Below are 26,329 nucleotides of genomic sequence, written 5' to 3'. Positions count from 1 at the left end.
TGTGTGGGGGGGTACAGAGTGGGAACTGGTTTGGGGGGGGACAGAGTGGGAACTGGTGTGTGGGGGGAGACATAAGTGTGTGTGGGAACTGGTGTGTATGTGTGGGGGGGGCAGATGTGCAGGGGGGTATGGAGGGGGAACAGATGTGTGTGTGTTGGGGGGGGTTACAAAGACAAACTGATTGTGTGGGGGAAGGAACAGATGTGCAGGGGGTACATATAGGAACTGATGTGTGTGTGTGGGGGGGGGGGGGTGCAGGGGGGAACAGGCATTCAGGATGATACAGTGATGGGGTGATCTGAGGTGTAAAGGTGGAAGAATTGTGGTGATCTGAGACCTGAAAATACAGGAATTGGAGTGATTTGAGGTGTGAAGGTTCAAATCCAGTTTTGTGAAAAAATTAAAATAAATGCAGATCTTTTTGCAGGTCAAAAAATGTGCATTTATTATTGTTTTTACTAGGAGCCTACAGGCAGTTACACAGTTGGCCTCTGTATACTGCTCTAGCCTGTGGACCACAGCTGGCGTGAGGAAGTGAGCCGGTGCCATCCTCTAGTTGTCTTTTGGCCAGGTCCTGAGGCACAGGTGCAGGCATGTGGACCACAGCCGAAGAAATAGGTGAAGAGGCACCGCAAAAATCTCAGTGAGGGGCGGAGCAAATGGCACGGGGGGGGGGGGCGTCAAAATGAGGCTTCGCCTAGGGTGTAAAAAATCCTTGCACCAGCCCTGTCCACGCTGGTTCTGGCTGGCTTCCTGATTACTACATGATGAATTTGTTCCCCTGGAACTAAATATGTTTTCTCTTGTTTATTAAGAATGTGGTTGTCCCCCGCATTATTCACTAGTTCTTGTAACTGAAATTTTAAACTCTAAGTAGGGTTATTAGTAAGCTTTTTGTAAGTACTTTCATCGCTCAGAATGTCATTTATGTGTCATAATCTACTTAATATGACAACCCCCCCCCCCCTTTGTCCGTTGGACAAATTACAATGTTATTTCTTTGTTCGATTGTTCTAATGCCTTCCCAGATTGATTTATCCCTAAAATCTTTTTTTTATTGGAATTTCTCTTATATCTGCTTCCACCATCTTCTTAAATACATCTATAAACTGGTGCGTGGATGTTTTTGGGGGTTAGATTTATTACGTAAACCATTGGGCCTGATTTACTAAGCTATGTGCGCTGCGCTGGTTCATGCATTAATTAGTACTCCGGGTGGAGGCTTAATCAGGCGCATGAACCAGCGTAGCAGCCGGCGCATTGAAACTAATATGTAAAGCCGCGCCGAACTCCCTATAGAAGTCTATGGGAGAAATCAAAAGTGTTCATTTTAAAGGCTAATCTGCAAGTTTAGTCCTAAAAAGTGTTTGGGGACCTCAGTCCTGCCCCAGGGAACATGTATCAATGCTTTTTTTATTTTTTAAAACGGCCGTTTTTTCGGGAGCAGTGAAATTAATAATTCTTAAAGTGAAACAATAAAAGTGAAATATTCCTTTAAATTTCGTACCTAGGGGGGGTGTAATGTCAGCATGTGAAATAGCGCATTTTTCCCGCACTTAGAACTCCCCCTGCACAAAGTGACATTCTGAAGGAAAAAAGTCATTTAAAATTTCACACGCGGCTATAATGAATTGTCGGCTCTGACAATTCTAAAGGGATTCATTCATAAAACAAACAAAAAAATGTGTAGGGGTTCCCCCAAATTAAATTACCAGGCCCTTCAGGTCTGGAATGGATATTAAGGGGAACCCCGCCGTAAAAACCAAAAAAAAAAAAGACGTGCGGTTCCCGGCAAATATCCATTCCAGACCCTTCAGGTCTGGTGTGGATTTTAAGGGGAACTCCACCCCAAATTGAAAAAAAAATGGCGTGGAGTCCCCCTAAAAATCCACACCAGACCCTTATCCGAGCACGTTGACCTGGCCGGCCGCAGAAAAGAGGGGGGGACAGAGTGCGGCCCCCCCCCTCTCCTGAACCGCACCAGGCCACATGCCCTCAACATGGGGAGGATGTCCCCATGTTGATGGGGACAAGGGTCTCATCCCCACAACCCTTGCCCGGTGGTTGTGGGGGTATGCGGGCGGGAGGTTTATCAGAATCTGGAAGACCCCTTTAACAAAGGGGACCCCCAGATCCTGACCCCCCCCCTGTGTGAAATGGTAATGGGGTACATTGTACCTCTACCATTTCACCCCAAAAAAAATGTCAAAGTGATAAAAATGACAGTAGCCGGTTTTTGACAAATCTTTTAATAAAATCTTCTTTTCTTCTTTCCTTCGGGGTTCTTCCGCTGCTTCTTTCTTCTCGTCCACATCTTGCCCGACGTCTTCTTCTATCTTCTCCGTCCGTCCTTCCGCCTTCTGGTCCCGCATCTTGCCCGTTGTCTTCTCCGTCCGCCTCCTCGTCCGCATCTTGGGTCTTCTGCGGTCTTCTTCTCGGTCCGCCGCCTTCTCGTCCCCTGCGTTTGAATTGTAATTGGCCGCCGTTTTCCCGCTCCTGGGACCCGCCCCCCTCTGACGCCACAAGTAAACTCCTTAGAAGGTCATGTGCGTCAGAGGGGGGCGGGGTCGCAGAGCGTCACACAGCGGGGGAATTCAATTTCAATCGCGCCGCCCGGAGAAGAAGTTCCCGCCGTGTCACACTCATGTGACCCCGCCCCCCTCTGACGCACATGACCTTCTAAGGAGTTTACTTGTGGCGTCAGAGGGGGGCGGGGTCACATGAGTGTGACACGGCGTGAACTTCTTCTCCGGGCGGCGCGATTGAAATTGAATTCCCCCGCTGTGTGACGCTCTGCGACCCCGCCCCCCTCTGACGCACATGACCTTCTAAGGAGTTTACTTGTGGCGTCAGAGGGGGGCGGGTCCCAGGAGCGGGAAAACGGCGGCCAATTACAATTCAAACGCAGGGGACGAGAAGGCGGCGGACCGAGAAGAAGACCGCAGAAGACCCAAGATGCGGACGAGGAGGCGGACGGAGAAGACAACGGGCAAGATGCGGGACCAGAAGGCGGAAGGACGGACGGAGAAGATAGAAGAAGACGTCGGGCAAGATGTGGACGAGAAGAAAGAAGCAGCGGAAGAACCCCGAAGGAAAGAAGAAAAGAAGATTTTATTAAAAGATTTGTCAAAAACCGGCTACTGTCATTTTTATCACTTTGACATTTTTTTTGGGGTGAAATGGTAGAGGTACAATGTACCCCATTACCATTTCACACAGGGGGGGGGTCAGGATCTGGGGGTCCCCTTTGTTAAAGGGGTCTTCCAGATTCTGATAAACCTCCCGCCCGCATACCCCCACAACCACCGGGCAAGGGTTGTGGGGATGAGACCCTTGTCCCCATCAACATGGGGACATCCTCCCCATGTTGAGGGCATGTGGCCTGGTGCGGTTCAGGAGAGGGGGGGGGGCCGCACTCTGTCCCCCCCTCTTTTCTGCGGCCGGCCAGGTCAACGTGCTCGGATAAGGGTCTGGTGTGGATTTTTAGGGGGACTCCACGCCATTTTTTTTTTCAATTTGGGGTGGAGTTCCCCTTAAAATCCACACCAGACCTGAAGGGTCTGGAATGGATATTTGCCGGGAACCGCACGTCTTTTTTTTTTGGGGTTTTTACGGCGGGGTTCCCCTTAATATCCATTCCAGACCTGAAGGGCCTGGTAATTAAATTTGGAGGGACCCCCTTTTTTTTTTTTTTTTTTTAATGAGCAATGACTCTATTCTTTATAGCCATGAGTACTTTAACCACTTGCCCACCGGGTTAATTCTGGCACTTCTCTCCTTCATGTGAAAATCACAATTTTTTGGCTTGAAAATTAATCAGAACCCCCAAACATTATATATTTTTTTTTAGCAGACATCCTAGGGAATAAAATGGCAGTCATTGCAATACTTTTTGTCACACCGTATTTGCGCAGCGGTCTTACAAGCGCACTTTTTTTGGATAAAAATCACTTTTTTGAATTAAAAAATAAGACAACAATACATTTTGCCCAATTTTTTTCTATATTGTGAAAGATAATGTTACGCCGAGTAAAATGATACCCAACATGTCACGCTTAAAAATTGCGCCCGCTCGTGGCATGGCGTCAAACTTTTACCCTTTAAAAAACTCGATAGGCGACGTTTAAAAAATTCTACAGGTTGCATTTTTTGAGTTGCAGAGTAGGTCTAGGGCTAGAATTATTGCTCTCACTCTAACGATCGCGGCGATACCTCACTTGTGTGGTTTGAATACTGTTTTCATATGCGGGCGCTACTCGCGTATGCGTTTGCTTCTGTGCGCGAGCTCGTCGCGACGGGGCGCTTTAAAAATTTTTTTTGGGGTTTTCTTATTTATTTTTATTTAGTTTTATAATGTTTTACACTGAAATAAAAAAATAAAAAAAAAATGATCAGTTTTCTTCCTATTACAAGGAATGTAAACATCCCTTGTAATAGGACTAGTGTGTGACAGGTCCTCTTTATGGAGAGAGGCGGGGTCAATAAGGCTGGAAAGCATGGTATTGCAAAAAAAATAAAAAGATCTCATGCTTTCAGCTGCAATCATGTTCGTTCACCACAGTGGTGTAGTGTATAGCACTTTGACCTAGCAGCAAAAGAGTCGTTGGTTCGAATCCCGCCCGTGACAGCATCTGCATGGAGTTTGCATGTTCTCCCTGTGCCTGCGTGGGTTTCCTCCCACAATATAAAAACACGCTGTAAATCGGTTCCGGTCTAAATAAGCCCTAATATGCAGTAGTATATTAAGGTTTGGTTCTGCCCAAGGCCTGACTACATATCTGCACCTCCTAATAGAAAAATGACCCACCCCTTCCTGTCAAGGTCACACCCTGTTTTTGTATAACCCCGCCGAGTAATTTTCAGGGGACCCACACACTAGTTCTGGGGGGGCACTGGATTCCCTTAACCACTTCCATACCAGGCACTTACGCACCTTCCCGCCCAAGCCAATTTTCAGCTTTCAACACTGTCGCACTTTGAATGGCAATTGCGCGGTCATACAACACTGTACCCAAACAAAATTGGCGTCCTTTTTTCCCCACAAATAGAGCTTTCTTTTGTTGTTATTTGATCACCTCTGCGTTTTTTTTTTTGCGCAACAACTAAAAAAAGACTGCAAATTTTGAAACAAAAAAACCTTTTTCTTTTTTTAGGTTAATTTTTTTGTAAAGAAGTTTTTCTCTTTCAATTACGGGCACTGATATGGCGGCACTGATGGGCCCCGATGAGATGGCACTGATGGACATCGATGAGGTAGTACTGACGGCACAGATGAGGTGGCATTGATTGGCGGCGCTGCTATGCGGCACTGATGGGCACTCATAGGCGGCACTGATGGGCACTCATGGGCGGCACAGATGGGCGGCACTTATGGGTGGCACTGATGGATACTTATGGGCGGCACTTATGGGTGGCACTGATGGATACTTATGGGTGGCACAGGTGGGCACTGTGCATGGATGGGCACTGTGGGGTGGCACTGATTTTCCCAGTCAGTGCCCATTTGTGGGCACTGATTGGCATCTTTTTTCTTATTTTTTAATGCTTTTTGTTTTTTTGTTCTATATTTTTTTTGTTTTTGCACACCCTGGTGGTCCAGGGTGGGCATCCCTGGTAGTCCAGTGTGGTGATCCGAGGGGGGGCTGCGCTGATAAACAATCAGCGCGAACGCCCCCTGTCAGGAGAGCCGCCGATCGGCTCTCCTATACTCGCGTCTGTAAGACGCGAGTGAGGAAGAGCCATCGATGGCTCTTCCTGTTTACATCGTGATCAGCCGTGATTGGACACGGCTGATCACGTGGTAAAGAGTCTCCGTCTCCGTGAGAGACTCTTTACCGAGATCGGAGATGCAGGGTGTCAGACTGACACCCCGCATCACCGATCGCCGCGCTGCGTGCCCCCACAGGCGCGTGCGGCATGAAATCCTGCAGGACGTCCTGTCAGGATTGTGTAACCACTTCCCGGACGTAAATCGGCCATAGGCTGGGCGGGAAGTGGTTAATTTGCATAGTTTTTCTCTCACTTCCTGTTTGGCTATGGGGCAGGAAGTGAAGGCAAATCTCCCCAATTGGACACAGATAATACAAAATAAACTGACAGGGCCTATAACCCTCCCTCACTCTATCCAAAATGAAAGAAAATAAAACTTGTTGATTATAGTTCTTGTCAGGGGCGGACTGACCATTGAGTCACTCGGGCACTGCCCGAGGGCCCCATGCCACTAGGGGGCCCCATCCGGGTTGCCAGGCTCAGTAAAACCAGGGACAGTATGTAAAAATCTGTGTTTTTTTTAGATCTGTCCCTGATATGTCCGAAAATGACATGCTTTTAATGTGAATATCCCAAGATTTTAGCTGCCCGCCTCTGCACTACCTCCTGGCGTGGTGGTCATCTGTAAGCCCAGGGGCCCCATAATCTTCTATTGCCCAGGGGCCCCATGAGTTGTCAGTCCGCCCCTGGTTCTAGTTTAAGCACAAATTTCATAGAGTTTTATTGAGAGCCCTAAGAAAATATAACCATGCCAATAGGCCAGGATAGAGCGTTGCTAATATGTAGGAATGTGTGTGTTAGAGCACCCCACCCAATGTTAACTAAAAAATTATTAATTTGCAAATAAGTATTATCTGCTCATTTTTTTGGGGATGTCTGCACCCCTGATAGTGACAACATTTGTGAGGTGTCTTCACCCTTTCTAATTCATTCACTTCCTGTCACATAGCCAAACAGGAAGTGAGGGTAAAACCTTACTAATATATTTTCTTGGGGACACAGAGATCAATCTAAATAGTTTCCCATTATGTAAATTGCACTCTAGCATTTTGCTGTGTACACCCCAAATTATTAGGGATCTTGGACTTTGGGGTCCATTTACTAAAGGCAAATCCACTCCTACAAGTGCAAAGCAAGGAAGAAAACAAAACAACTTTGCTTCTACAGGATTGGATGTTAAAACCATCAGTGCTTCCTCTCTGATTTTCAGCAACTATGCTTGTACTGCAGAGTGGCTTTGCCTTTACTAAACCCCAAACTAAATAATCATTTGGGGCAGGGATCCTCAAACTACGGCCCTCCAGCTGTTGTAGAACTACACATCCCATGAGGCCTTGTAATGCACTGACATTCACAGACATGACTAGGCATGATGGGAATTGTAGTTCCTGAACAACTGGAGGGCCGTAGTTTGAAGACCCATGATTTGGGGTGTACACAGCAGTGCTGGAGTGCAATTTGCTTAATGGGGACACTAGTTAGATTGACCGGTGTCCCCAAGAAATGACACTGGTAGGGTTTTAACCTCACTTCCTGTTCAGCTGTGTGACAGGAAGTGAAGCCAATTTTAAGAAAAGGGACACAAAGCTCAACACAAAACTAAAAAAAACACAAAGCAGGGGTTCTAACACTCACTTGGCTTCCCTCAAACACCCACAATTTGAATAGGATTGCCTTGCGCTAGATTTAAGCACAGTGCTGTAAATCAGCACGTCAAGCCTGTCCACCAATAGCAAACCCCCCCCCCCCCCACAGGCCATGTTTGCAGGTTTTCCTTCATCTTGCACATGTGCTTTAAAATAGTCTGGACAGCAATTCTTGATAAGAGAAATCCCCAAAACATGTCCTGTCGGGGGTACTTGAGGGCTGAGGACCACTGCAGAATAAATAAAATACTTACCAGTTTTTGTCTTTAAAGTCAGGGAGAATAAACATGGCAAACATTTCATGATTACACACCAGGAAAGAAGCTTAGACAAAAATCACACATAATTTGTTAGGCCCTAACCTAGTTCAGCTGCAGCTGTCAACATATGTAGCATGAAAAAGTAACAAAAGACAAACTTAACAATTTTAAAGTAATTTTTATTGGTCAACAAAACAAGGAAAGCAAAAAAAGACAAACAAACAAAAATACATTTCAAAATTCTAATTAACCATAGCTTTACACATTTTTCAGAAAATAAGGCCACATAGACAAATACATCAAAGTGAACATCATTTAAAAATAAACCAAAACCATTGGCAAAATAAAACAAAACCCATGCAACAAACCACATTTGTGTTTAGCAACAGCATTTCTGCCAGCCTGCCCCTTCTGAGGGCAGCTGAGGACTGATCGATCCAAGCTTTTTATAACAGTGCTAGTAATGAAGCAATTGAAATCACATGACCAAATTGCAGTCTCTAGTTTGGGTGAGCTTGTAATTGGGCACACCTGCAATTAATCCAAACCACGCTCTATGAGCATCCAATGAGTGTTTTTCACCTTTTAAAAAGAAAGGATATTTTTTTTCTAAGTGTTTGAGCATGCTCAGTTCATCACACATGTAGGAACCAAGCTGCAATGGAATGAGAGCTTTTTTTTTTTGGTTTCCCCTGATCTGATGCTTTCCTCTGAAGGGGAGGTGTTAAAGACAGAAGTAAACACGCACATTTAATAATCTATTTGTGTGAAAAAAAAGGTTGCCAATTTTGTTTGGGAGCCACGTCGCACGACTGCGCAATTGTCAGTTAAAGCGACGCCGCGCCGAATCACAAAAACTTGCCCGGTCATTGACCAGAAATATGGTCCGGGCTCAAGTGGTTAAAAATTAACAAAACACAAAAGTGAGCCCAATTTTTGGGGATAATGTGAAAGATGATGTTACACTGAGTAAATAGATACCTTACATGTCACGCTTTACTATTGGAAACACTCCTGCAATGGGGCCAAAATGAATTCCGTGAATATCCCCATAGGTGACCTTTTTCTTTTTTTTCCAGGTTACCAGTTTATAGTTACAAAGAAGGTCTAGTGGTAAAAGTATTGCTCTCGCTCTAACGCACGCGTCAATACCTCACATGTGTGGTTTGAACGATGTTTATATATGTGGGCGGGACTTGCGTAAGTCCCGCCCACATATGTAAAAATTAGTTTTACTTTTTGCTATAATAAATATCCCCAAAAATATATATTGAAAAAACTAAAAAACCCCTCAGTTTAGGCCGATACGTATTCTACATCTTTTTGGTTCCAAAAAATCGCAAATAGCGTTTAGTGTTTGGTTTTTGCAAAAGTTATAGCGTCTACAAATTTTTTTTTTTTGTTGTTTTAACTAGTTATTGGGGCGATCAGCGATTTTTATCGGTACTGCGACATTATGGCGGACACATCGAACACTTTTTTGGAACCATTGGCATTTTTCTAGCGATCAGTGCTGTAAAAAATGCATTGCTTACTCAAAAAATGCCACTGGCAGGGAAGGGGTTAACACTAGGTGCGAGGGAGGGGTTAAATATGTTCCCTGGGTGTGTTCTAACTGTAGGGGGGGGGGGACTGACATGTGTAAATGACAGATCGCTGTTCATGAAGGGGAACTCCAGACCCCCGGAAAAAAAATAAGGTGGGTTCCCTCCAGGTGCATACCAGGCTCTTAGGCTTGGTCTGGAACATAAGGGGTTAAACCCGCGCAAAAAAAATAGCGTGGGGTCCCCCCCAAGATCCAAACCAAGCCATTATCCCAGGCACGCAGTCTGGTCAGACAGGAATGGGGGTGGGGACGAGCGAGCGCCCCCCTCCCTCCTGAGCCATACCAGACCACATGCCCTCAACATGGGGGAGTGTGTGCTGTGGGGGAGGGGGCACTGCCCCCCCAACCCAAAGCACTCTTGTCCCCATGTCGATAGGGACAAGAGCCTCTTCCCGACAACCCTGGCCGTTGGTTGTCGGGGTATGCGGGCGGAGGGCTTATCAGAATCTGAGAGACCCCTTTAATAAAGGGGTCCCCAGATTCCGGCCCCCCACCCTATGTGAATGAGTATGGGGGTACATTGTACCCCTACCCATTCACCTGGGGAAAAAAATGGAAAAAAATAATACACCACACATGAATAAATTAATTTATTAGTCAGCCGGGGGTCTTCTGCCGGGGCCCCCCACCACCACCCCATTAGGCCCCGGGCTTCGCCATCTTCTGCCGGAACCCCCTTCACCAGTGAGGCTCCTGCCTTTGGGGGAGGGTCCCGGGCTACTACGACGGTTTCTGCGGGGGGGGGGGTGCACTGGCACCCCACCCCCGTCTTCAGCGACGTAATTCACCGGGACCCCCTTCACCAGGGAGGCTCCTGCCTTTGGGGGAGGGTCCCGGGCTTCCACGACGGTTTCTGCGGGGGGGGGGTGCACTGGCACCCCACCCCCGTCTTCAGCGACGTAATTCACCGGGACCCCCTTCACCAGGGAGGCTCCTGCCTTTGGGGGAGGGTCCCGGGCTTCCACGACGGTTTCTGCGGGGGGGGGTGCACTGGCACCCCACCCCCGTCTTCAGCGACGTAATTCACCGGGACCCCCTTCACCAGGGAGGCTCCTGCCTTTGGGGGAGGGTCCCGGGCTTCCACGACGGTTTCTGCGGGGGGGGGTGCACTGGCACCCCACCCCCGTCTTCAGCGACGTAATTCACCGGGACCCCCTTCACCAGGGAGGCTCCTGCCTTTGGGGGAGGGTCCCGGGCTTCCACGACGGTTTCTGCGGGGGGGGGGTGCACTGGCACCCCACCCCCGTCTTCAGCGACGTAATTCACCGGGACCCCCTTCACCAGGGAGGCTCCTGCCTTTGGGGGAGGGGCCCGGGCTTCCACGACGGTTTCTGCGGGGGGGGTGCACTGGCACCCCACCCCCGTCTTCAGCGACGTAATTCACCGGGACCCCCTTCACCAGGGAGGCTCCTGCCTTTGGGGGAGGGTCCCGGGCTTCCACGACGGTTTCTGCGGGGGGGGGTGCACTGGCACCCCACCCCCGTCTTCAGCGACGTAATTCACCGGGACCCCCTTCACCAGGGAGGCTCCTGCCTTTGGGGGAGGGTCCCGGGCTTCCACGACGGTTTCTGCGGGGGGGGGTGCACTGGCACCCCACCCCCGTCTTCAGCGACGTAATTCACCGGGACCCCCTTCACCAGGGAGGCTCCTGCCTTTGGGGGAGGGTCCCGGGCTTGTACGGTGTCTTCCGCCGGAGGGCGCCACTCTCCGGGCTTCTGCGATGCCTTCCGCTTCTGCCTGTCTCCTCCGCGGAGCACAGGGCTTGTCTCCGCTGTCTTCTCCCTTCTCTTCCATTCGATGTTGACACGACGAGGTCCGGCGCTGGAATGCCGTCTGAGCAGTGGGCATGGACTTATATAGGGCAATGCCACCATGTGACCTCAACCCATGTGACATCACATTCCCATCATGCCCAGGGAATGTGATGTCACATGGGTTGAGGTCACATGGTGGCATTGCCCTATATAAGTCCATGCCCGCCGCTGACACGGCATGTCAGCGCGGAACCTCGTCGTGTCAACATCCAATGGAAGAGAAGGGAGAGGACAGCGCAGACAAGCCCTGTGCTCCCGGAGGAGACAGGCAGAAGAAGGAAGAGAGAAGAAAGAAGACGGAAGAAAGCCCTGGCTCCGCGGGGGAGCCAGGCAGAAGAGGGAGCAGAGAAAAGACCTGGGAGTTGGCGCACCCCCGGCAGAAGACCAGGAAGACCGGAACCCTGGCGGAAGGCACCGGAAAGACCGGGGGATAGGCGCCATCCCCCGGCAGAAGACCCCGAAGTCCGGATGCCCCTCCCTAATGAAAAAGAGCTTAAATGGGGTGGGGGCATCCGGCGGAAGGCTCCGGAGAGGACCGAGGGATGGCGCCCTCCCCCGGCAGAAATCACCGAAGCCCAGGGTCCCGGCAGAAGATCGGGAGAGAAGAAACCCCCCCTTCTAAGAGAGCTAAAGAAGAAAGGGGGGGCTCCGGAGCTGATTAATAAAATATTTTATTGTGTGTGGTGTTTTATTTTACTTTACATTTCCCCCATGTGAATGGGTAGAGGTACGATGTACCCCATACTCATTCACATAGGGTGGGGGTCCGGCATCTGGGGGCCCCCTTATTAAAGGGAGCTCGCAGATTCCGATTAGCCCCGCCCGCATACCCCGACAACCAATGGCAAGGGTTGTCGGGAAGAGGCTCTTGTCCCTATCGACATGGGGGCAAGAGTGCTGTGGGGTGGGGGGGCAGTGCCCCCCTCCCCCACAGCACACACTCCCCCATGTTGAGGGCATGCGGTCTGGTACGGCTCAGGAGGGGGGGGCGCTCGCTCGTCCCCGCCCCCATTCCTGTCCGGGCCAGACTGCATGCTTGGGATGAGGGCTTGGTTTGGATCTGGGGGGGACCCCCGCGCCGAATCGGCGCGGGTTTAACCCCTCACGTTCCGGACCAAGCCTAAGAGCCTAATGTAGCCCTGGAGGGGGACCCGCGCCGATTTCAAGTTTGAAATTTGGCGCGGAGTTCCCCTTCAGGGCTGAAAACAGCTCGGAGATTCCCGTGCGCCGCATCACGCAGCGCATTCACGGGTACGCCGCTTGGTATTTACCAAGATTTTCACGGCGTACTGACAAGGCGCACGGGAATCCCTGACTTTTCTCTCTGCGCATGCCCAGTATGCAAATGAACCTCCCGAGGTTCAGGCGCACTGTGCAAGCGTACGGGGATCTGTTTTCAAAAAACACTTTCCCTTTCAATTCGGCCCGCCAAACACTTCAAAACACATGTCACTTCACTTCCCCTGCATCCCCCCACCTCCCCCCCTAATAAACTCCCGCCCAAACCCCCGCAATTTACAGTTTAATGTGCCGTGCGCAAAGGTCTGTACTGGTGCACAATGCACCCTCTCCTGGGCGCACGGAGCACATTAGTAACTAGGGAAATACACTGCACTAGCAGCGTATTTCTTTAGTAAATGGCAAAACGGCTGCTACTCCTGCTTTTACTCCATGAGTCATGGAGTAAAGGCTTGGTAAATCAGCCCCAATGTGTGTATACTTTTCAAGTGGTAACACTGTAGTGGTGACTTCCTTAGTAGCAAACGTTTTTTTTTATATTCAATTTCCTCCCAAATTTCCACAAATGTCCACAAATGTTTTGAATTTGTCCATATTCTTGGTGGGTGCAAATTTCAAACCTCGATCCAATACATACAAATCTTGGTCAGTTAGTGTAATATCTCCTCTCCTAATTTTCTCTTTTCCTTTTTACGTGATATTCCCCCCTGAACCCTCATTTCAGTTTTGTGGCACGCTCCGGTATGTCTGTTCCCACTGTGGTGGTGGATTGGGGGTATTGGGGTATGATTTGTATGTTTTTTTTTTCATTCCCCCCATTTCCCTCCCCCTCACATTGGGGTTCTCTTGTGTAGTGGTATTGATTATTTTAATTATTGTAATTATTTTTTCCTCTGTCTCTCCCTCTGCCCCTTCCCCCTTCATGGTGGTCTGGAGTGGGCCTCTGTATTGTTTAGGTGATTAATGTTGGGCATGCTGTAGAGGTTCAAATTCATTATGTGTGGGGATAGAGTAATGTGGTGAATTTACTCTTCCTATCGGGGGTTGATATTGTCATTGAGGAGTATGTGTATGTATTGGCTGAGGCCTTGAGAAGCTATCTTGTATAACTTGAACATGTCTGGATTCTACTGGGTTACCCTCTTTTAGCTAGATTCAGGTAGATGGGCGCATATTTGTGTCGGCCTAACGCAACGTATATGCGCTACGCCGGCATAAGTCAGAGAGCAAAATAGATGATTCACAAAGCACTTGCTCTCCAATTTGCGCCAGCCGAACCTAAATATGAAGGTGTAAACCGGTGTAAGTGTAAGTGGGTGTGAACTTATGCAAATGATTCCCTGAGCCTGGTGCAGTTGATTACGTCCGGCCTATCTTCAACGAAGCATGTGCAGTGATGTCGACGTTTGATCGCTGCCTTGTGCGCATGCGCACAACTAGGCCGACCGAATTTCCCATTTTACGCCGGCCTACCTGCTTGCGCCGAGCGCATGAATACGCCCAGACATGCGTCCGTGCGACGCAAAATTACATCCTGCTTCCCCCCCCCTGAGCAAGGTAATTTTGCTGGTGGCTTGTTTTTTCTGGATGATGTCTGCTCCGTCAGCAGGAGGAAGAAAAACTTTTCCCCACAGGAAAGGCGATAGTAATTGCTGGCATGGAGCAGTATGATCGCTTCCTCCATGGTGCGGAGAGTAGGGATACCACCCGCGCCAGGAAGCAAGAGATCCTGGACACCATCGCCACGCAGCTTAGTGCCCTTGGCAATGCCACCCGCAGCGGCAAGGACATTAATAAAAAAATAAATGATCTGCGGCTTCGTGTGCGGGAGAAGCTTGCTACCATACGGAGGCACCAGACTAGCACTGGGGGTGGACCACCCTGCATCATAGCACTGACCCCGGATGAGGAGAAGGTTGCCCAGTGTATGGAGAGGGAGCATTTGGAGGGAGTTGAGGGGTTTGATTCCCGGGATGATGCCTCAAGGACAGGTAAGTGTGTTTTGAAATTCCCTATCTGGTGTGTAGCATGTGAGGGGGTGGAAGGGAACATGTGACAAGTGTGTGGGTCCCCCAACATGTGACTGCTTTATGTCATCCACAGATGTGCAGGAGGGAGCTGGCCCATCTGGTGGCAGTGGCCGACCCACCACATCTTCCCCAGAGCAGCCTCAGGAAGACCCCCAAGATGCTGCGGTGGTGGGGAATGTCCACACTTCTCCTCTCGAGGAGGTGGTGGAGGAGTCTGTGGACCTTGGCCAGATTGGCCAAATTGTAGAGGAGTCCAGCTTTGTGGCTGGGCCCTCTAATACCTCCACCCCCATCAGGGGAAGCCCCTCTGTTTCTCCCACCAGCAGGGGAACCACCTCAAGGGGCTCACCCTACACCCGCTCAATCGCCTATTCTGCCCAAAGAAAGGCGACCAGGAAGACGAGGGGTGTACCTGTTAGTGTCCAGGACCAAATAGCCCTGGACCAGGCCCAGCAGACCCGGCATATGGGGGATATCGCCGGGCACCTGCAGCAGATGGCACAGAAGGCTGGACAGATACACAACACAATGCTGGATGGCAATGCGACCAGTTCTGCCGTGGTCACCTGTGTGGTAGACCTGCAGGCCACCACTGTGACCCTGGTAGAGAAGGTGGATAGCCTTATTGAGGCCGTAAATGCCAATACGGCTGCCATCCAAGAGGAGGGGAGACAGCGGCAATACACTCAGCGGAACAACATCACCCGCCAGCTGAGGATGCAGGCCCAGACAAACCTGTTCCTCAGCCGCATTGCGGTGGCCTTGGAGGGTGACAGTCATCACCTGCCAGGAGTGGCCCACCCGGGGATGAGCCACCTCAAGATGCCCCACCCCCCCTTCCCAGGCTCCCCCTAGACAGCTGAGGAGCCAGAAAGCTGCCACCAGGCACAGCCCCCGTCAGCACAAATAAGTGCTTTTTTTTAATTAAGTTTATTTATATACTCAGGTGATGAGTTGTTTTTTTATTTTTATTTACTCAGGTGATGAGTTATTTTTTATTATAAAGCACACGGTGAGGAGTGCTGCTACAGTGTGACTGGTGTGTGATTGTGGGGGGGTGACACTCCTGACAGTAAGGGGTGTCACCCTCAGTCGTTGGGGAGAATTTATCCCAACGACCCGTGTGAATGGTGTATGAATGTACAGCAACATAATTGGAGCCTTGTCGTGGCATTGTTGCTCCCAAGTCCTGAATGGTGGACTTGTGCTAATCCAATGTGATGTGTATGTGGGGTGTGAGCACACAGATGGGTTGTCCTGCAAGTGTGGGTGCTCAGCTTGCTCAGTTCGTCCGTAATGCTGCTGCTGTAGCTGCTCTCCAGCTGACCTGGGCCCGTCTGGTGCAAAGATATTCCAGCTTTTTTATGGAATAACTTTAGGCCTGACGTACGAGTTAGGCGCACTGGGCTTAGCCTGCGCCGGGCGCACTTACATACGTGAATCGGCGTATCTCACTCATTTGCATATTTGAATAGGAAATCAATGTGATCGCTAGATGCGTCGCGCCTAAATATGCGCCTAAGTTAGGCCGGCGTAGAAAAGTTGCGTCGGTCGGAGGAAGCCTATTTTCAGGCGTATCTTGTTCTGTGGGTACGGAACAAAAATGCGCCGGCGCATATTTACACTTACGCCGCGTATCTGTAGATAGGCCGGCCTAACTCTTTCTGAATCCACCTATTTGTCTCCATTTATGTTCTCTTGTCATTTATAAATTTTATTAGTGGCATAGTCTTATCTCTGGTGTACTTTTTTAATTTCTAATTTTTTGGTGTCATTCTCTGTTTTTTGTACTGCCTCTAAAGCCGCGAACACACAATCATTTTTCGGCATGTAAAAAAACGATGTTTTTTAACATCCTGGTTAACATATACAGCAAGAGACAGGCCCCCATATATAGCAAGAGACAGGCCCTATAAACAGTAAGAGACAGTCACCCATATACAGCAAGAGCCAGTCCACAATGCAGCAAGAGCCAGTCCACAATACAGCAAGAGCCAGTCCACAATACAGCAAGAGCCAGTCCCCATATACAGCAAGAGACAGTCCACAATACAGCAAAAGCCAGTCCCCATATACAGCAAGAGACAGTCCTCAATACAGCAAGAGCCAGTCCCCATATACAGCAAGAGACAGTCCCCATATACAGCAAAAGACAGGCCACTATTCAGGCAGCATTTTTAAACAGCCCTTATATTTATCCAGCAACAACACTGACAGTTTAAATAATTACCAAAATCAATGTACTTACCTCAGGCAGGCATTTAATATACCTCAGGCAGTGAAAGTTAGGACTCTCAGGACAAGACGCCACACTGCAGATCTTCCTCCCAGGAACATCCGCTCTGCTACAGGGGGAGGCGGAGTGCAGCTGAAATCACTCCGCTCTCCACTCTCTTAAGGCTACAGCCGGCACTACAGGAGCTGTGTCGGCTTATGCGGCCGCCAGCTTACTCAAGAAGCTATATAAAAAAGTTCTGCTCCCTGGCAGAGGTGCCAGAATGCAGTTCCGGTAAGTTCAGGCAGAAAAAAAGCCCTGCATTTTGCCAAGTTTGTCTATCGAGCATGAAGTGATTTGGTTATGTCAGAATAATAAAGCTGTGGACAGAGTCCCCATATCAACTCAGGAATATTTAACAGATGGGTGTATGTGGCATCTTCATCTGATGCCTGTCCCATATTGATAATGAGAAAGAAAGAGTGAGACGTAGGATATCATAGCTGCCATTGAACCCCTGGAGCATGACAGGGCTTCCATGTCAACCCAATGTGGAGTCGGGCCTGGAACTGTAGTGAGTGCTAGCTGGGCTATCAGAGCCGCTTGGTGATAAGCAACCAAATGAGGGCCTCCCAGGCATCCCTGGGTCTTTAAAATTTAAACTGTCAATTTTAGTGGTTCCCGACCGTCTTGCATACATTTACTGTGGCACAATGGCACTGCAGCATGAAACCCTGTACATATACAAGGTTTCCTTTAAGAGCCGCCAGAGGGCATGCACATGCTGCTGGAGGGACGCACGCTCCCACTGCGGCCATGTGCGATCGCGTGCATGAGTGCCAGCACAGGGATTTGTGTGTGTAAATACACAAATCCCTGTGCTGTCAGAGGAGAGGAGACATGTTGTTTGTTCCTACTATGTAAGAACAGCGAAATGTCTCCTCTCCTACTCAGTCCTATCCCCATACAGTTAGAATACAGTGAGGGGACACACATTTAACCCCTTGATCGCCCCCTAGCGTTAACCCCTTCTCTATTATTTACACAGTAATCAGTGCATTTTTATAGCACTGTTGCTGTATAAAGGTCAATGGTCCCAGAAACGTGTCAAAAATGTCCGATCTGTCTGCCGAAATGAACATATTCGCCAGCACACCACGGATCGTATGTAACGTCCAAAAGTTTTAATGCACAGAAAACATCACAAGAGGTGCAACGTTTCGAGGCCACGCAGTACCTCTTCCTCAGGCAATTGCCTGTTACATACGATCCGTGGTGTGCTGGCGAATATGTTCATGTGGTTGATTGTTCCAGTGCCCAGCTGGTGATCGCTTCAGCACCCATTTTTGTATTTATGGGCAGTTTCCCCAGGAAGGTGTGCGATTGTAATATTTATTAGAGTGTCTGCCAAAATGTCGCAATACAGCTAAAAATCGCATATCACCGCCATTACTAGTAAAAATAAAAAACGCCATAAAAATGCCATACATCTTTCCCATAGTTTGTAGACACTATGGGCCAGATTCACAGTACGCCGTCGGATCGTAGATGCATTTTTTCCGCCGGCCGATAGGTGGCGTTTCCGTCGAATTCTGCGCCGAGTATGCAAATTAGCTAGTTATGGCGATCCATGAACGTACGTCCGGCCAGCGCATTTTTTTACGTCGTTTGCGTTCGGCTTTTTCCGGCGTATAGTTACCCCTGCTATTATGAGGCGTACTCAATGTTAAGTATGGCCGTGTCGAATTTTGAATTTTTTTACGTCGTTTGCGTAAGTTGTTTGCGAATACGGCTGTACGTCATTTACGTTCACGTCAAATCCAATACGTCCTTGCGACGTAATTTGGAGCAATGCACACTGGGATATTTTACGGACGGCGCGGGGTCAAGTCAAATTTAAATAAAACACGCCCCCAACATCCCCATTTGAATTACGCGGCCTTACGCCGCAACACATACGTTACGCCGCCGTAAATAAGGGCGCAAGTTCTTTCTGAATACAGAACTTGCGCCCAAAGTTACAGCGGCATAATGTATCGGGGATACGTTACGCCAGCAGAAAAATCCGCTGATCTTTCTGAATCTGGCCCTATAACTTTTGCGCAAACCAATCAATATACGTTTATTACTATTTTTTTACCAAAAATATGTAGAAGAATAAATATCGGCCTAAACTGATGAAATTTGTTTTTTAAAAACATTTTTGGAGATATTTATTATAGCAAAAAGTAAAAAATATTGTTTTTTTTTCAAAATTTAGCTTTTTTTGTGTATAGCGCAAAAAGATGAAAGCTGCAGAGGTGATCAAATAGCACCAAAAGAAAGCTCTATTTGTGGGGAAAAAAGGATGCACATTTTGTTTGAGTACAGCATTGCATGACCGTGCAATTACCGGTAAAGCAACACAGTGCCAAATTGTAAAAAGTGCTCTGGTCAGGAAGGGGGTAAAATCTTCTGGGGCTGAAATGCTTAATAATCCTAGAGGGCCAGATCCACGTAGCGGATTGTAATTTTTGGCAGGCGTAGCATATCGTATTAACGCTACGCCGCCGCAACTTTGAGAGGCAAGTGCTGTATTCACAAAGCACTTGCCTCTAAAGTTATGGCGGCGTAGCGTAAATCTGCCGGCGTATGGGCGCGGAATTCAAATGTTAAAGATGTGGGCGTGTTTTATGTTAATATTGACCCGATGTAAATAAAGTTTTTTCTGAACGGCGCATGCGCCGTCCGTGGGGGTATCCCAGTGCGCATGATCGAAATTAACCCGCAACAAGCCAATGCTTACGACGTGAACGTCATTCTACTCAAAGCCCTATTCGCGAACGACTTACGCAAACAATGTAAAATTTTCAAAATTCGACGCGGGAACGACGTCCATACTTAACATTGAGTACGCCTCATATAGCAGGGGTAACTTTACGCTGAAAAAAGCCTTACGGAAACATGCACCGGCCGGACGTACGTTTGTGGATTTGCGTATCTAGCTAATTTGCATACTCAACGCGGAATTCGACGGAAGCGCCACCTAGCGGCCAGCGTTAATATGCACCTTAGATCCGACAGCGTACTAAGACGTACGCCAGTCGGATCTAGCCCAGATTCAGGCGTATCTTGTTTTGTGGATACAAAACAAGGATACGCCGGAGCAAAATAGAAGTTACGCGGCGTATCAATAGATACTTCGTCGTAACTTCTTCGTGGATCTGCCCCAGAATGTTTATTTCCCCAAATAAAACACAAAACTTTAGATGAAATATCAGAGGGTCCCTTTTAGCTATCATGATAGGGAGGTTCCAAAAGAGATACAATTCTGGGCAGTACATTCATCTTGACTGAAGAAATCTTGCCAAACCAGAAGTGATTCAGTCCAGAACACCTATCTATATCCTCTGAAAGTTTTCTAAACATACTGTAGATCGATAATTCGCTTCATAAAGGGTATGCAGGAAGAGGGTAAATTAATCCCCAGATTAGAAAGAGAATTAGGGGCCCACTGGAACTCAAAGTTATGACGAAGCAAGTCAACCATGAATTCAGGAAGATTGAAATATAAAACAATATACTTGCTCCTATTTACAGTTAAGCCTGATAACTGTTGAAAAGGAGGTCAAAATATTCAGTATGTCAGGTAGTGTGGTATAGCGCACCCCACGCAGGAGCTGCTGGTGAAATGGAATCCCCACCTTGCACAGCCAGGCACACAGAATCTCCACAGGCTCCCAGAATCAAGGAATAGTCAAGTGGTTGTTTTTTAATTTTTATTGAGGGGATACAACTTGGATAGGGAAAATGAGTATTATGGGATGCCCACTCTTCAGGGACAACGTACCTATATATAGTCTATATACCCTCCTCTGCTTCCTATAGCACATTTGCTTGCAGATATCCCAGTTGGCACATAGATAGTTATTCCGACAAAAAGCCAACAGTCAGGGACCACAGGCCTTTTTGGTTGTGTAGCAAAGTTCAGTGTCCAGGTTACATTCCTGTGGCTACTGAACCCAGCACCACCTCTTCAGGAACTGTGAGCTTGCCTGACTGCAGCTGCCGCTCTCATTAGCCCTCCTGGCTACTTCCCACAGTCCTCCCAGACTGTACACTCACCAGCCCACCTGGCTGACTTTTTCTGAACTCATGGATGAGAACTGACTTCTCCTGAACTCCTGTATGTGCTTACCTGTTCCTGCTGTCCTCACACTTGCTCCTGTGTTTCCAGGAAGGATATCTTTTGTGTGTTATAGAGGCTCCTTCCTGCACCCGAGGCCCAGGCTGTTTGAGTGCCCCATAGCACAAGGCTTGCTATTGGGGGCACTCGGCAGGGGGGAGGAGCCAGGATCACCCAAATAGAAGAAGATCAAGGCTGCTTTGTGCAAAACCATTGCACAGAGCAGGTAAGTATAACATGTTTGTTATTATTATTTTTATTTGTATCTTTCCTTTAGAATCACTTTATTTTTTCACCATTTTGCAAGTACACACAAATTTGGTACAATCTGACCTTTTTTATTTAACCCATTTGAAATGGCTTTCCTGCTTTATAAGGTCCCATCGAGCCAGTCAGTGAATTATTTCCATTGTACAGGAAAATGCCCAATATCTAGAAATATGCCCTTGTTTTGGACCTTATTGAGCAGACTATAGTATCAAAACCTAAACATATTTAGAGTTCCTGCACTTGGGATAAATAGGAGAAAATAAAATAGTGACAATATTTGGAATTGAGTTAAATATATTAAATACATTATACATTAAACAAAGTAGAGATGCATTTTTTTTTCCACATTATAAAAAAAATATAGTCAGGGTATTTCTAAAAACAAATCATTTTGGTATGCAAAGCAGCTGAAAATTTACTTAAAGGGGTTGTAAAGAATTATTTGTTTCCTAAATAGCTTCCTTTACCTTAGTGCAGTCCTCCTTCACTTACCTAATCCTTCCATTTTGGTTTTAAATCTCCTTATTTCTTCTGAGAAATGCTCACTTCCTCTTCTTCTGTCTGTAACTCCACACAGTAATGCAAGGCTTTCTTCCTGGTGTGGAGAAAGCCTCTTGAGGGGGGAGGGGGCGAGCAGGCAAGTCAGGACACTCTCTACTTTGCAGATAGAGAAAGGAGCTGTGTGTTAGTGGGCGTCCTGACACTCCTGCTTGCCCCCTCCCCCCTCAAGAGGCTTTCTCCACACCAGGAAGAAAGCCTTGCATTACGGTGGTGAGTTACAGACAGAAGAACAGGAAGTTAGCATTTCTCAGAAGAAATAAGCAAAATTGAAGGATGAGGTAAGTGAAGGAGGACTGCACTAAGGTAAAGGAAGCTATTTATGGAAAACATTTTTTTCCTTTACAACCCCTTTAACAGGAGTCACTTTGGGCCAAGGGCTTGTGGAACCCAGCTTACCTTGAAGAGCACTGGAAACTCCTTGTCCAGCACCCCCGGCCCCTCCTATGTGTAAGTTACCCTGTGTCTATTAGGGGTGAGTGGCATAACCAGAGTTATGGGCGCCCGGGGCAGAATTTTTTTTCTGCCCCCCCCCCCTTATATATAGGACGGACTGAGGGGCTTCCCCCTATTGCCCCAGGCCGAGGGGACACTTCACAGCTACAGTAATCAAGAAAAAAATGTGCAGGCAGTGGAGCCATGGCACGGATTTCTCTGCAATGCATATAATGGTTGTTGCATCCCCCCACTCATGCTATGCAGGAGCCAATACATAAGGCACTGAGTTACTCTGAGCTTGCCTTCACAAATCTTATGGCAAATAAGTATTTATGTCTCGTTGTAAACTGTACTAGGCTGCAATTGCCCTGTAATAAAATAGGAAAGCCACTCTGAATTACATGCCATCTTAATTTAAACATTCTGCAGGTCGTTAATCTGCAACTCGCCATCCCTTCTTTCCCGATCCCTCTCCCTCTCCTTTTTCTGTTTAACTGAAGGCAGTTCATCTTGGTTTAATTCTTGCTTGCTGCTTTATCACCAGCCAGTATAAAAGCAAACTTTGTTTTGTTTTTTTTATTACAAAGCTAAAAGCATTAATTACCAGTACAGTAAATGCATGCATTAGATCGTAGATGACTGACCTTCGGCAAAAGTGTCGGAACAAACAAGTGACAGTGCGGAAAGGCTTTCAGGATTTGAGGTGCCGGTGGAGACCACACACATACAAACCCACTCATATTTAATCGCCCGCTCGGTGGTGGAGTGTTTACCGTCCTTGGTGGACATGGCTGGGGTGGCCGCTCCCTGCTGTCGGTGACTCGGCAGGTGGGTGGCCTCTTCCTGGTGCTGGCGGCTCCGGACTGTGAGGGAGGGAGGAGGAGGGGAGAGGGAGGACACGAGCGGCGCACGGCTACAGACTGACGGTAGCGGCTGCTGGTAACATGGAGGCGGCAGCGCAGACTCTGTGGCCGGGCTCACACAGCACGGGAAGGTGGATCATGGATGTCCCGGCCCAGCAGCCCGCGCCCCCTCTCAGCTCAGCGCCCGGGGCAGACGCACCTGCAGCCCTCCCGGTTGTTATGCCACTGTTAGGGGCACAGGATTACTGAGAACCCCAGTCGGGTCTGCCTAACCCGACTCACCGTACAACCACACGGGACTCAGCATTTCGTGTTACCCCTGTTATCCTGGATTCTATATGTGTGGTTTGTGCTGAAGGAATAAAGGGGCTCTTTCGCTTGGGACATTGGTATTTCTGAACTATATCCCTCAAGAGAATGTGGAGATGGCTGGTTTCACCTTTCAGACTGCTAGATTGTTTAAGGTGTGGCTGTATCCCATTGTTCCTGTCTGCCTCGGGAGCAACCTATGGGATGTACAGTATCTTCACAATAGTGAACACACCCCTCACATTTTTGTAAATATTTTATTATATCTTTTCATGCGACAACACTGAAGAAATTACATTTTGCTACAATGTAAAGTAGTGAGTGTACAGCTTGTATAACCACTTCAATACCGCACACCGTCATATGACTTCCACAAAGGGGAACTCCTATCCTGGGTGGACGTCATATGACGTCCTGGACTTTGCAGCTAGAGGCATCATTCAGATATAATTGTGTTCTGGCGGCGATCCTGCGCACCATAAGAATGATCATAGCGGCAGTTCCGCCGCTTGATCGTTTTTATAGGTGGTGGGAGGTGACATCCCCCCTCCCGCCGCCATCCCGTGCTTCTCCGGGCTCCCCCGTGCCATCGCCAGATAGGAAGCATAGAGATGACTGGTGACCAGATGGTCACCTGTCATCTCTATGACCGTCGGAGTCCCGGGTGATGACGTCACGCCCGGGTACCCGTAAGTAAACAAAGCCGCAATTGCGGCTAGTAAGCATTAGATCTGTGAATTTTTTTTCACGATCTTATTGTTTCCAGACTGGAGGAGAGATGTGGGGTTATTGACCCTGCATCTCTCCTTAAAGAGGACCTGTCACACACTATTCCTATTACAAGGGATGTTTACATTCCTTGTAATAGGAATAAAAGCGATCAAAATAAATAAATAAATAAAGACAAATGAAAATGCCCCTGTCCCCGGTAGCTCGCGCTCAGAAGCGAACACACACGTAAGTCCCGCCCACGTATGTAAATGTCGTTCAAACCACACGTGAGGTATCGCCACGTGCGTTAGAGCATGTGCAACAATTCTAGCACTAGACCTCCTCTTTAACTCTAAACTGGTAACCTGTAAACATTTTCAAAGCATCGCCTATGGAGATTTTTAAGTAACAAAGTTTGGCGCCATTCCATGAGTGTGCACAATTTTAAAGCATGACATGTAAGGTATCTATTTACTCTGCGTAACAGCATCTTTCATATTTTACAATAAATTGGGCTAACTTTACTCTTTTGTTATTTTTTAGTTCATGAAACCATTTTTTTCCACAAAAAAGGTGTTTGAAAAATTATTGCGCAAATACTGTGCAAGATAACAAGTTGCAATGACTGCCATTTTATTCCCTAGAGTGTCTGCTAAAAAAAACATATATAATGTTTGGGGGTTCTGAGTAATTTTCTAGCAAAAGAATGATGATTTGTACATGTAGGAGAGAAGTGCCAGAATAGGCCCGGTATGGAGGTGGGTATAAAAGCCCTGTATTGAAGTGGATAATAGTGTAAATTTGCTGTCCCCTCAAACTGAGATACTGTATATGTGAATTAGCTGGAAGAAGGGAGGGGGGTTTCTTCTGCAGCCACTCCTGTCTGTGTCCCTTGTTACTGAATGTAGTCTACCCCGCCCTGTGTCATTATGTAAAAGAGGGGGGATTTCTCCAACAGCCTCCCTGCTGATAAGACTACTGTTGGAAAGTTGAACACCTGTCTGTCTTGTTACTGGAGGAGATAAAGTTTACTACCCTGTGCCATTATGCAAAGAAGGGGGGATTGTCCTCTGAGTGTACAAACAACGTCATACCTGGGCTAAAGAAAAACAGACTCAGTCTGTTGCTCAGTGGTCCAAAGTCTTCTTTTCTGATGAGAGCAAATTTTGCATCTCATTTGGAAACCAAGGACCCAGAGTATGGAGAAAGAAGGGAGAGGCACACACTGCAAGATGCTTGAAGTCCAGTCAGAAGTTTCCACAGTCTGTTGATTTTGGGAGCCATGTTATCTGCTGGTGTTGGTCCACTGTGCTTCATTAAGTCCAGGGTCACCGCAGCCGTCTACCAGGAGATTTTGGAGCACTTCATGCTTCCTTCCACAGATGATGGGGATGCTGACTTCATTTTCCAGCAGGACTTGGCACCTGCCCACACTGCCAAAAGCACCAAAACCTGGTTCAATGACCGTGGGATTAATGTGGTTGATTGGCCAGTAAACTGGCCTGATCTGAACCCCATAGAGAATCTATGGGGCATTGCCAAGAGAAAGATGAGAGACATGAGACCGAACAATGCAGAAGAGCTGAAGGCCGCTATTGAAGCATCCTGGTCTTCCATAACACCTCAGCAGTGACACAGGCTGATAGCTTCCATGCCACGCCGCATTGAGGCGGTAATTGCTGCATAAGGGGTCCAAACCAAGTATTGAGTACATATGTATGCTTATACTTTTCAGAGGTCCGATATTGTTCTATGTACAATCCTTGTTTTATTGATTTGCATGTAATATTCTAATTTTCTGAGATTGTGGATTTGGGGTTTTCATGAGCTGTAAGCCACAATCATCACAATTTTGACAAATCACAGCTTAAACTATCTTGCTTTCCATGTCTATCCATGAGTCTATCTCATATTAGTTTCACCTTTTATGTTGCATTAATGAAATAAATGAACTTTTGCACGATATTCAAATTTCGAATTTCACCTTTATATTTTTGTGCCTGTGTTTGAATAAAGGGTCTGATGTTTTCCACCCTACACTGATGCTTCGACAAGTGACTGGGTGGGCTAAGGTACCTTGGATCGTGCTGGTACCAGACAAAGGAATCTTTTAGATTTTAGACTGTAAGCTCTAACGAGCAGGGCCCTCTGATCCCTCCTGTATTGAATTGTATTGTAACTGTACCATCTTCCTTGATGTTGTAAAGCGCTGCGCAAACTGTTGGCGCTATATAAATCCTGTATAATAATAAATAATAATTTTACAGCGGACACAATCTTCTTGAGTACGGGGCTCCATGATAATAATGTTTTGTAAACTATTGCTTACCAAAATTTCAACATTTAGACCCCTTTCACACTGGGGTGCTTTTCAGGTGTTTTAGCACTAAAATTATCGCCTGTAAAGTGCCTGAAACGTGCCTCTCATGCCTCCCC

At 47.7% G+C, this 26,329-nt stretch overlaps 1 protein-coding gene across 5 annotated transcripts in view; it reads right to left on the bottom strand.

Annotated features, from left to right (window-relative positions):
* LOC120946232 (complement factor H-like) overlaps nucleotides 1–26,329 on the bottom strand; it is a 3,139,400-nt gene that overhangs the window by 193,099 nt on the left and 2,919,972 nt on the right. The gene's annotated exons all lie outside the window — the stretch shown is intronic.

This window comes from Rana temporaria, chromosome 7 (assembly GCF_905171775.1).
Source record: "Rana temporaria chromosome 7, aRanTem1.1, whole genome shotgun sequence".
NCBI lineage: Eukaryota > Metazoa > Chordata > Amphibia > Anura > Ranidae > Rana > Rana temporaria.
Note: the sequence above shows the minus strand (reverse complement) of the source record. Positions and strands in the feature narration are given on the sequence as shown.